General features: G+C 36.6%; 1 pseudogene; it reads right to left on the bottom strand.

Annotated features, from left to right (window-relative positions):
• Positions 1-4,768: 4,768 nt before the first annotated feature.
• On the bottom strand, positions 4,769-5,952 carry LOC121433876 (annotated as a pseudogene).
• Between the last annotated feature and the right edge of the window lie 6,356 nt (positions 5,953-12,308).

The raw sequence follows: 12,308 nt of genomic DNA, 5'->3' as shown, positions 1-12,308 counted from the left end.
AGTGAAATAGTTGGATGTTGGTATTTCCTGAGAAGGCTATATCCCTCTGCTCCTTTGAAAAATTAAGGCTTAGTGTCTCGGTGGAATTCTCCTTCTATTGTGGTACATACATCGAAGAATAGGGTTGTATGGAGCCAGGTTGCCATTCTGAGGACAATGTTTGCTAGTAGGTTTACATTCTACCATAGGTTCTAGGGATCAAACTCTTCTTGTCTGGCTAGTGGTGCAAGCATTTTCATGTGCCAAGCACTCTTCAAGGGCCTATAGCACTCATTTTTTATCCCAGTCTACCATCTAATTTTTATATTAGACTATGTCCATTGGGCAAGTCTAATTATACCAAGTCTCTTTCAATATATTGACAGCTAGTCATTATTTTATGGTTTGTGCTTGGTACTCCATATTTATCCTAAGTTTTTATTCAGATCAGTTTTTATTCAAATTTCTGCTGTAACTACTACTTTCTTCTGTATTATTCACCAGTCCTCATTATCTCGTATTCATTAAAACTCTAAACTTTGAATTTCCATTGAATATGGGAGATCTAAGAACTACTATGACTTCTGAGGTCATATAATAACACATTATACAGGTTTCCTAATGGTCATGGAGTATTTCATTCAGAACCCAGCAATTTCCTTGGGAGAAAGCCAAGTCTCTCAAAGTGACCATATGTAGTAAATTGTTGACAGACCCAGTTGAAACCAGGCTTCAGGGCATGACAGTCCACTTAACAAATATTTGAGTGAAAGACTGCCCACGTAATTGCATCCCGAAATGTTCACACCATCCCAAGTAAATTCTATACTCTTCACCGAGGCTCTGAACATATGCCATAAGAACAAGGCCTCCCATTACACCATATCTAAATTCCTGAGCCCAGCATTTGTGTGCATAATGCATTGGTCTGTAGCATGAACTCGGACAGTTTGTTTTGGATCACTGTGATCACAGCATCTGCTGCTATCCCAAGTAACTGCACCAGCACACATGCTACTCAACAAAGTTCACACACTTGGAGAATGACAAACACACAGGATTTTACCGAGAATTGTGAGGGGAAAATGTTTCTTAAGCATTTGTTGAGACATAGTTTTCCATCAAAGCTGATCTATTTTTTTTTTTTTTTTTTTTTTTTTTTTGGTTTTCTGAGACAGGGTTTCTCCGTAGCTTTTTGGTTCCTGTCCTGGCACTAGCTCTTGTAGACCAGGCTGGCCTCGAACTCACAGAGATCCGCCTGCCTCTGCCTCCCGAGTGCTGGGATTAAAGGCGTGCGCCACCACCGCCCGGCCTGATCTATTTTTTTTAAAGGCAGAATCATGTTCAAGGTAGTGAATCCATATATTTTACCAGACACTTGGCTTTCTCACTGAGAGGCTCCACTGCGTTGAAATCCTGTCTTAAGCAATATAGGGAGTGTTATGCAGATTAAGGCTAGAATAATTACAGGAATTCCTTTAAAATCAGTACTGACCAATCTTTCTTTTTTTTTAATTTTTTATTAAGAAAAAGAAAAAAAAGTTTCTGCCTCCTCCCAGCCTCCCATTTCCCTCCCCCTCCTCCCACCTTTCTCCTCCTCCCCCCCTCCTCTCCTCCTCCCTCTCCAGTCCAAAGAGCAATCTTTCAATCTACAATCAATGTTTGAAATGTGTTGATCATGAAATATAATAAAGATTTGGGAAGAACATTGGTTTTAAAGTGAATATGTCATCTAAATCAATTGAAGCACCAAAATTTATATTGGATACTACTTGCTCATAACAATTTCTTGACTTGCCATTAAAGTATGCAATACATAAGAATTAAGTTCTTGTGTTAGCTTTACTGAAATTTGGTCCATTCCAGCCAGGGAAGTTCATAGAAAGAGGTAAAGAAAAGTCCAAACTCTGTACAATCTGGATTGGAACCATAAGCAAGAGCTACAATATAATCTACTAAGTAGAATTGCACCTCTTTAGTAATGTAATTTGGGTATAGAAATATGGAGAGTTTCAATTTTAAACAAGATAGTATTTTACTATACTAATTTGAATAAGACACTTGAAGAATAAAATCTGTAATTTATATTCTACTGTAGGTTTCCATTTCTTTCTGATTGTGCAGACAGAATTATAGCAGTACCATGATTTTTGAATGTGAGCTAATTTCAATAATCTATTTTGTCAATGTATAAAAATAATGTGTATAATATTCATTATATATGATGAGTTACTTTGATGTACTTTTTAAGATTTTATGACTAAAATTGTATTATAACATAGTTTTACCACAACTGAATGGGCTAATTTCTCATGATATTTTTTTTCTACTTCTTGATTCAGGAATAACTTCGGAGCTTTCTGTTTGGGACTGCATCAGTTTCCAAGGGGCGGATTACAACTCTCAATTGATTACAATATCATGTTTCTACTGGTCCATAAAATTTATACTGAGTTAAATGACAATTTTTAGTAACCTTTAGCCACAATTGAATATTCTGATATTAACCATTTTCCCACTATTGTGATAGCAAAAATCATCTAAACATTTGTAAGCAAGTAAAAATGGTTGTATGTTTCTAGATATATATTAAAATAAAACAAGTTTTCTATGAATAAAATTTATATATAAAAATAGAATTTATACTGATAAATAGTTTTTTGTTTGATTTAATTAGAAAAATACATATATTTTCTAATGTAGTTATATGAATGCTTGTGAATACTAATATTTCTTTGCAATAATTTCTAAAGCTATGCTTAAAATGTTTGTGTAGCACAGTTTCTAATTGGATATGATAATAAAACCCATGGTCAGATATGAAGGTGTGAAAGCTGAAAGATCAGAGAAACAGAGCAGCCAATCACTAATTCTTATTGCTACAAAATCCTTAGACTAAATGGGTGCCCTTTCTCTGCAAGTCCCCAGATTGAGTGCTGTCTCTATGAAATCTCAGACAGAGTCCTGAGCTCCTGTCTCTCCTGCCTTGTAGTCCTCTCCCTGCCCAGTCATGTCACTCCAGTCTCGACCTCCCTAGTGCTGGGGTTAAAGGTGGGAATCACCACCAGAGCTTGGCTCTGCTTCTCTTTTAGACTGATTCAATATCATGTATCCCAGGATGGCCCTGAACTCACAGAGATCCATCTTTTTCTGTCTCTTGAATGCTGGGATAAAGGTGTGTACCACCACTGCCCCGCCTCTATGACTAACTAGTGGCTTAGCTCTGTACTCTGATCTTCAGCTAAGTTTTATTTGTTGAAGCACCAATAAAATATCACCACATTCCCTTTTTTTAGCTAAAAATAAAAAAAGGTTATAGGTAAGAAATATATATATATATATATATATATATATATATATATATATTACAAATAATAACTTCATGCAATATATAGAGAAAATAAGTATATTAATAATGCCTAGTCCATTTGACAAATTCATAGAAAATACACCACTGTATATCATGTCTTAGTGACTCCAAAGTGTTTACCTATTTCACTTTTTATTCTAACTGGCCTTGCATAATTATCTTTTTTTATTTCTCTCCATCTTATACAGTTTACATTCTTTAATAAATTTTTTTTCTAGTGTTGTTGGGAGCGGGGCCCCTTGTTCTGGCTGCCTGGCTAGCTTACACCTGAAATAATCACACAGAAACTGTATTAATTAAAAACACTGCTTGGCCATTAACTCTAGCCTCCTATTGGCTAACTCTCACATCTTGATTTAACCCATTTTTATTAATCTATGTTTACTACGAGGTGATGGCTTACTGGGAAAGATTTAGCATGTCTCACCTGGCATCTCCATGGAGGCTCTCTCACTCTGTTTTCTTTCTTTCAGAATTTAGTTTTGTCTTTTTTGCCTACCTACGTTCTGCCTTATCAGGCCAAGCAGTTTCTTTATTGATTAACCAATAAAAGCAATACATAAACAAAAGGACATCCTATACCAACTAGTCTGGCAAATAAGAAAACTGACTGCTTAGAAAGTCACCCAAGGTTCCTTTGTAATGTTGGGGCATCCATCCCTTACCCAGAGAATTAAAATATTTCACTGACTATTCTGTGAAGCAGAATTTTTGAAAGACTACCCACCTTGTCTTGGCAAGATTTGGCAGTCACTCTCTTTGTGTCCTGCTTGTCCCATTTCAGAGCATACAGTCAGTAGTCTAGTAAGAGCACTTTCTTGCCCAGTTACTCACTTTTGTCACAATCAAAGTAAGTCTATGTGGACTATCTTTGATATACATCATCTTTTCCAATATAGATTTTTGTTGCCAGGGGCAGACATGTCTCATTGCCATAAAAAAGAACCTATGTTAGTAAAACATCTTAAATTCCATATTCTGCATGTCTCTGAATTGTTTGCAGACCACCTGTCTAACTAAAATTTATCTTTTTGACTTTAAATACATACCTAACATGACTACAAGTTTGATTGTAATAGGTGACTAATTACTTCTCTGAATTTTTTTATTATCCTAAATAGTTGGTAATAATAACTTTCAAGGACTAGAAATTTGTATTCCATTGTTAAATGAGTTGTATAGATACAATACCTCTATCTATCATCTATCTATCTATCTATCTATATCTAATTTTAACAAAATTAGAAATGTATGCATAGCATGCAATATCATCTCTTGGCCTATATTAGCATTTTCAAAAGCCATAGATTCAAATATTTGTCTAGCTTCTGAATTTGGTATCATTCTATTTACTGCTGAAGTCAATTTTTTTTACTGAAAAAGTTTTTTGAGACCACACCACTCAGGCAAATTCTGGCATTAAGCACCTTCCTCTTTGGCAATGCGATCTTTCTTGAGTTGTCCCATGAATAGTTTCTTCTCCTCCGTGGTCTGGAAATGACCATGTTCAAACTTGGAGGCGGTGTCAATGAATTTCAAGTCAATCTTCTCCAGAGCCTGCCATTTGGTGTGCACCAGAAAGAACTTATGGAGAGTGAGCACTTGCTTCTTGGTTTCCACCACACAGCCTTTGGGCATGATGAAGTCATTGGTTACCTCACCATAAAGGACAAAGCCACTCGTTGGGTTGATACTCTTGTCAGAAAGATCATAGTCAGTAGATTAACTGTTTTTGATCAGCTTGCCATATTTGATGAGGTAGCCCTGACCAATCTTGTAAATCTTCTTGTTGATCTCTGTCCGATGATGGTAGCCTTTCTTCCCAGCCCGACCCACAGAGAAGGCCACTCGGGCAGGGTGCCAAGTGCCAATACAGGCAACCTTCTGCAACTCTTGATGGGTCTTGTGGGGCAGTTTCTTTGTATGCCAACGACTGGTCACCCCCTTGTAGCCTTTGTCTTTTATTACTCCAATGACATCAATCATCTCATCCTGTCCAAACACCTGGTTCACAGGCCCAGTCTAGGTTCTCAGCCACAGTGCCCCCATTCACCTGGATCTCCATCAAGTGTGCCTTCTTCTGGAGCAGAGGAAGCAGACATATCTGAGTGTGGACAATTATCCGGATGACTTGGCAGTACTTCTTCATGCTGTTGAAATCCTTCTCCAGCTGTTTCTTGCCCATGTCATCCTGCCATTTCTTACAGTATTTGGTGAAGACCTTCTTCTTATATTTGTGCCAGTTCTTGTGGAAACGCCTTTTACACTCATCACTGATGTGCTCAGCAAATAGTTTTGAAGGTGCGGAGACCCCGTGGGGTTTTGATGTATCCCACGATGCCCACAACTACCATAGGTGGTGCTTCCACAATGGTTACAGCCTCCTCAACTTCTTTCTTGTTTACCTTGGATCCTGGTCTGTTAGCCTCCCAGAAAATGTGGGTCATGCCAGCCTCGTAGCCTAAAAAGGCCGTGAGGTGAACAGGCTTGGAAGGGTCATCCTTGGAGAAGCTCTTCATTTTCCCATGATGCCTGTTGCTGCATTTCTGAGGCAAGAAGCCCAAGGACCTATGCCTGGGAGCAGAGAATTTCCTGTGAGACATCTCTCGTCACACGCCGCCACCACCGATAGAGGCTGAAGTCAATTATTATAACAAATAATCGAAGGTTTATTTGGGGCCCGGTATAGCTTTAGTAAATGGCTCAATTTTCTTTCTAACCTCTTCAATTCTGTCCAAATCATTCAAAGCTGTTGCTTGATATAAAGCCAGGGTGTGGATATCATATAAAGATTGCCTTTCTACATTACCATAACCTCCTTCTTCAAGAATATGGTCTTGGGAGATTTTCATACCTCTAACGCTACTTCTTTGTTCAATGGTCTTAGTCTTATCTTTCTACCAGGCCCTCCACTTTAATTGAAGACAAGTCTCCAAGACTGTTGTAGCCAAGTCTCTCCAGCCTTGAGAGATAATTCTATGACAAGTCGACCACAAGTATAATATCTGCCTCACAAAAGGTGAACATCTACCAAATGAGACTATTGATTCCTTGAATCGCCTTGAATATAATAGTCCCACAGCATTCCACTGAGGGTTTGTTTATTTATTTATTTATTTATTTTGGTATTTTGAGACAGGTTTTGCAGCCTGTCTTGTAGACCAGGCTGGTCTCGAACTCAGAGATCCGCTTGCCTCTGCCTCCCAAGTGCTGGGATTAAAGGCGTGCACCACCACCGCCTGGCTTCCACTGAGGGTTTAAACAGCCTTGGAGATGCATGCCATTTGGAAGTTCCTGCTAGGTTACTGGATATATTAAAGTTGGTTTGAAAAATCTTACACTGTTCTGCTCTAACCTTATAATGCAGCACTAAAATTGGTTCTCCTTTAAATTACTCTATATGGATTTGAATATCTCTATGATATATTTTAATAAGTTTTTCTAAGGCCTGTATTTGGCACTCATATCAACCAATTTTTTTAGATATAAACTAAGAATTATCAAGATGATAATTAGCATTATGTCAACCCAAGTTTATTATCCTTGCACTTAATTGATTTAAATGTTCAAATTTTATATCATTTATTGTATAATCATGAATGAAAGTGAAATTGAATTTCTCATTTCATTCATTTATTTCATTGCATAACATACAGAGTGGTAGCTCACTATTGTTAATTGTGTTTCCCACCTCTCTCTCTCTCTCTCTCTCTCTCTCTCTCTCTCTCTCTCTCTTTGAGACAGGGTCTCTCTGTGTAATAGCTCTAGCAGTCCTAAAACTTGCTTCATAGATCAAGCTGGCCTTAAACTCAAAACAATCCCTCTGCTTCTGCCTTCCCAGTACTGGGATTAAATATGTGTACCACCACTGTGCATCCCATTTTTAAGACGGGAAATAAGTCTTTTAACTAAGTCCTCCCTTTAGTCATTCCCAATTGTCTCACCAAATCTGCCGATGATGATGATGATGATGGTATGAGGTTGACTGCTGCTGCATAGAATAGTAGAAGCAGCCGGCAAAGGGGGTCCAGGGAAAGCCCAGCACCCACCTGGAGAAAAGAAGCCAAAGAGCCAGCTAAAGAGCTAATTCCTGTGGCGTTTGAACCCCAAACACCTGTGGAATTTGCTGCAGAAAGGCCATAATGAAAAGTTCAGACCTGCACAGAGGACTTGGGAAAAAGAGGATGGGTAAACCAAGTTGGTGAGTTGGTGACTCTGACTATGTGTAGCTCCTGACTTTGCCATTGGTTTCAAAACCATAGGCAGGTTGCTTTAGTTAAAGGTAAGCTTTATTTGTTAAAGCATGAACAAAGTATCACAACATGTCGGAGTGTTATGCAAAGATATAATTCAACAAGAACCCACACTATCATAGATCAACAATGTAATTAGATGGTTAGCATATGTGTAGAATCTTATAAGATATGCACATAGAAAAAAATGATGAACCTAAAAATGATAAATATGCATAAAATGTTTCAAGTATCAAGAATAAATGATCATGTTTATTCCACACTTTCTTCATCCATTCTTCCATTGAAGGAAATCTAGGTTGTTTCCAGGTTCTGGCTATTACAAATAATGTTGCTATGAACATAGTTGAACAAATGCCCTTGTCATATGTTCGGGCATCTCTTGGGTATATTCCCGAGTGGCATTTCTGGGTCCAGGGGTAGGTTGATCCGGAATTTCCTGAGAAACCGCCACACTGATTTCCAGAGTGGTTGCACAAGTTTGCATTCCCACCAGCAATGGGTGAGTGTACCCCTTTCTCCACAACCTCTCCAGCAAAGGCTATCCTTGGTGTTTTTTATTTTAGCCATTCTGACAGGTGTAAGATGGTATCTTAAAGTTGTCTTGATTTGCAATGGACACATTATGAATTCTACAATCACAGTAAAATTAAGCAAAAGAAACCAGTCCAACTGAAATCCAGCTTTCTATTATATCCATATTTACCTACATCATAGTGCCCATGAATTTTTAAGTAGTAAAATGCAGCAGAGACCTAAGAAGTCATTCAGAATAATGACATGACAAAACATTGTTTATGATGATCACCCTGAAGGGCTTATGGTTCACAAGTATAGTGGGGATTGTGATAGCAAACATTTTAGGTCAGCTAAGCTACGGTATGTTGTACAGATATTTTATTAAGCATTAACTACGGCTTTGAAGGTACAATAATTTCAGTCATTTCATTTTAGATAAATCATATAATTTGTATCATTTTGGTGACTTTATCCAGTTAGTTGAATGCCTTACAACAAAATTGATTTATTTTCTTGTAAAAATAATTCTTCCTCGAGTCTAAAAAACCATTAGAATCTTGCTTGACTTTTTATGATATGTAATTCTATAAATTTTTAGGCTATGTATTCTATAAATTTTGGGCTGAAAATTAAAACATATATTTGTCCAATAAAACCCAAAATATTGTGACTTAATTATTTTTGTATAATCTCCCTTTTCTTCTTTAAGAATTTCATACATATGAATATATGGTGTATCAATCATATCCACCCTTTATCTACTGTCCTTCAATTCCTTCCTTATCCAACCACCATTACTTTTTCTTCCAATTTCCAGTGTTCTGTTTTCTAAAACCCTATGAGTCCATTTATTGTTTCCTGCATGTTCATAAGTATAAGATCAAAGTCTGGATAGCCTCTCAGGGGCTGAAGCCCTAAAAGCTCTCCTTTGTCTAGAAGCCATCAATTTCCAATTGCTTCTCATGGATGCTTGGAAATTCATTAGCCCTTCAAACACCAGGTTTTCATTTTGTCCAGTTGGATCTTGTACAAGTATATGCAGGCTCAGATTCTCTGAGCCCTTGTAAGTAATGATACTGTTGTTTCAGGTAATTATCATTCCCTGAAGATGCTTGCTCTCCTCTGAATCTTGAAATCTGTCTACCACACTATTTTATAATGATCTCTGCATAGCTCCATGCTCTAATATTTAATTAGGTGAATTGTGTGTTTGATGATAGTTTCTCCTTGCATTAGATAGTTATTTCACATTCTTCTAATTGGGTGTCTCGAATCTTAGCTATCTACTGCAATAGATTCCCACAATTAGAAGAATGAGAAAATATGGAAGGCTAAGCTCTAAATGGGACATCTATATCACACCCTGTTCCTGTAAAGTTCAGAGTATCCTCTAGCATACAAATACAGAGAGATGAGAAATATTTTTTAGTGTTTAATATTCTTACATGGAAGATAAATGCAATTTAAAAGTTCTTTGAGAGTTCAGTTAGAATAAGTTCAATACCACTTAGAATGGTTGAAATAATAATAGATAGATAAATAAATAATAAATAAAAGACAACAAATGCTAAACCATACTGTGGGAAAGAACACACATACACTCTTGGAGTCCATTCAATCTGGTGAAGTCATAATGGAAATGAATGTGGGGTTTCCTCAAAAATCAACAAGTTAGTCTACCATGATTCAGGTACACCACCACTCCAGAGCAGATTGCTCAAACTCCACATCCCACTGCAAACATACTTCCTCCTCCATTTTCCTTTATAGTCACAATAGCCAGAAAATGAAAACAACTGAGAAGTACATCAATTGATTAATGGATGATGCAAATGTGGTAATTATACACAATGGAATTTAATCGGTTGTTAAAGGAAATAAAACTATGAGATTTGCTGATACATGAATGCAGCCAGAAACAATCATTTAGAGTGCGGTAACCCTGTCCTAGAAAGACAAATGTCACATCTTCCCTTATATGTGAATGCTTTAAGTCTAGACAAATGTGTTTATTCTGAAGAACCCATTAAAGGTGGGGGAATAGAAAACAGGTGACTTGTGGAGTATGCTTATAATATGTCTTTTTCTATTTTGTTGTTAGATTTTTTCTGTTAATTGTATAATGGTTGTAATGGCATTAAGTTTCTAATATTGCAACATATTTACATTTATATTGTTTGTAACTTTTTGTGTGTTATAGTTTATAACCCAATTTTCAAAATCAAAAATTACAGGTGTGTGGAGATTACAATGTTTCTGTTAGGTGTGAACTTCTGTGAAACAGTGACTAATTTATGTGCTAAACCTAACTTTTCCACATTTGCTGTCAGAATAGTGTTCAAGGTATATTGGAAGAAATCCCTGTAGTAATGGCACATGTTCAAATTTCATATTGTATACCTGTCTCCCTCACTGTAGTTGTTACTACACGCTTCCCCACCCCTATTTTTTTAACCTGTTATTGAGGCAGCAGCTTATCCATCCTACATCATCTAGTACTGACAAGGCCACAATACTGAATTTTCCTGTGGGCATTCATCAATTAGCAAAATGGAAGAATAGGATGTTGGAGGGAGGGCTGTTTGTTGGTTCCCAGCTACTCAGCCCTGAAATAACAACAAAGAACCTATATTATTTAAATCACTGCTTGACATTGGCTATAGCTTCTTATTGATTAACTCTTACATCTTAATTTAACCCATTTTTTAGTAATCTGTGTATCACCACGAGGTCGTGGCCTACCAGCAAGTTTTCCGGCATGTCTTCTCTTTGGTGGCTCCATGGCTTCTCTCTGACTCCACATTTCTTTTTCCCAACATTCCATGTAGTTTTTCCCACCTAGCTAAGTTTTGCCCTGCTATAAATTTAAAGCAGTTTTTTATTCATTAATGGTAATCAAAACATACAGAGGGAAATCCCATATCAATAGGATTTCACCAAAACAGAGAGAAAAGCTGTCATTAAAATAACTTTGGACTGTATAGAATTTCACAGAACCCTAACAATCAAACATACAAATTTGTTTCTTTCAAATTTCAATGTGATAATAATTTATTTTATATATTTTTATTTCCATTGTTAGGCCCTGTGAATAGTATGCATTGACTTTATTACTGCAAGTCCTGCCCTCATTTTATATTTGAGGAAATGGAACTTCTTACACAATATCTGCTGACTGTAAATACCAAGCTTCTAGGGTAGGAAAAATAGATGAAAAATTCAGTATCTGTTTTTTTCTTTCAGCATCCTAGCTTTATGGAGTCTGCTCCATTATATATATAGCTGATGCTCATTACTCATGAGGTTCCAAGTATAGTACCTTCTACATTGGAGTCATGATTTCATGTGCGTATGGAACTTTGTACTTTCACCATGTTTGGGTTATGAGCCATTAATATTGATATTTCTTTATAATAATATCAAAGTTTAGAGGATAGTAGTGAGATTCAAAGTCTTTCTGACTTCATGGTAATTTGGGATTGGATAGTAGAATTGCCTGAACTTAATGCCTATGTCTAGGTAATAATATATAACATTTACTCAGGTATAATCATATTGTTGTGAACACCCTTCACTTTTGCAAGAGGCTCTATAGCTCAAGGTATTGTTCTTATGTAACTGCAATAGGACTTGATGTAGAAGCAATATACTTTGTTATTCTTTATACAGTGACTACAAGTGTCTCAGAACTAAACCAAGCTATACAAAACTCTAGTACAATAAAGATGGAGGGGAAAGAAATCATAGGAAAAATATTTTTCTTGGCTATGACTGTGAACTTCTATTAATTTGAGTTGCAGTAATTCTTACACACAGACCAGTTTATACTATTTGCTAAACTGTAATAAAATGGTTCAAGTTCTGACTTATCTATAATGAAGGAATATGCTCTCACAATGAATACTCATCCAGAGAAGACTGAAGTGACTAAAAAGAATGTAACATTTTCAGGTGTCTAAGTACTCTGGAAATCATTTACATGCAAGCAATTGATGAGCTAATTCAACCCATCCTTATCTATTCATTGAAGCTCATCAGCTTTAGCATACCAGTGCCTTGTTAGTTTAATTTTAATTATACTACGAAGCAGTAAGTTTTGAAAATGCATGCCATTAAAACTTTGTAAATTCCACTTTTATAAGAGAAGCAAGTCCAGATTGAGAAAGATTAATAGGCTTTCTATGGTA

This window comes from Microtus oregoni, unplaced genomic scaffold (genome assembly GCF_018167655.1).
Source record: "Microtus oregoni isolate MIOR12 unplaced genomic scaffold, Mior012 000041F_ref0000270, whole genome shotgun sequence".
NCBI lineage: Eukaryota > Metazoa > Chordata > Mammalia > Rodentia > Cricetidae > Microtus > Microtus oregoni.
The sequence above is the reverse complement of the archived record's forward strand: the minus strand, read 5'-3'. Positions and strand labels throughout refer to the sequence as shown.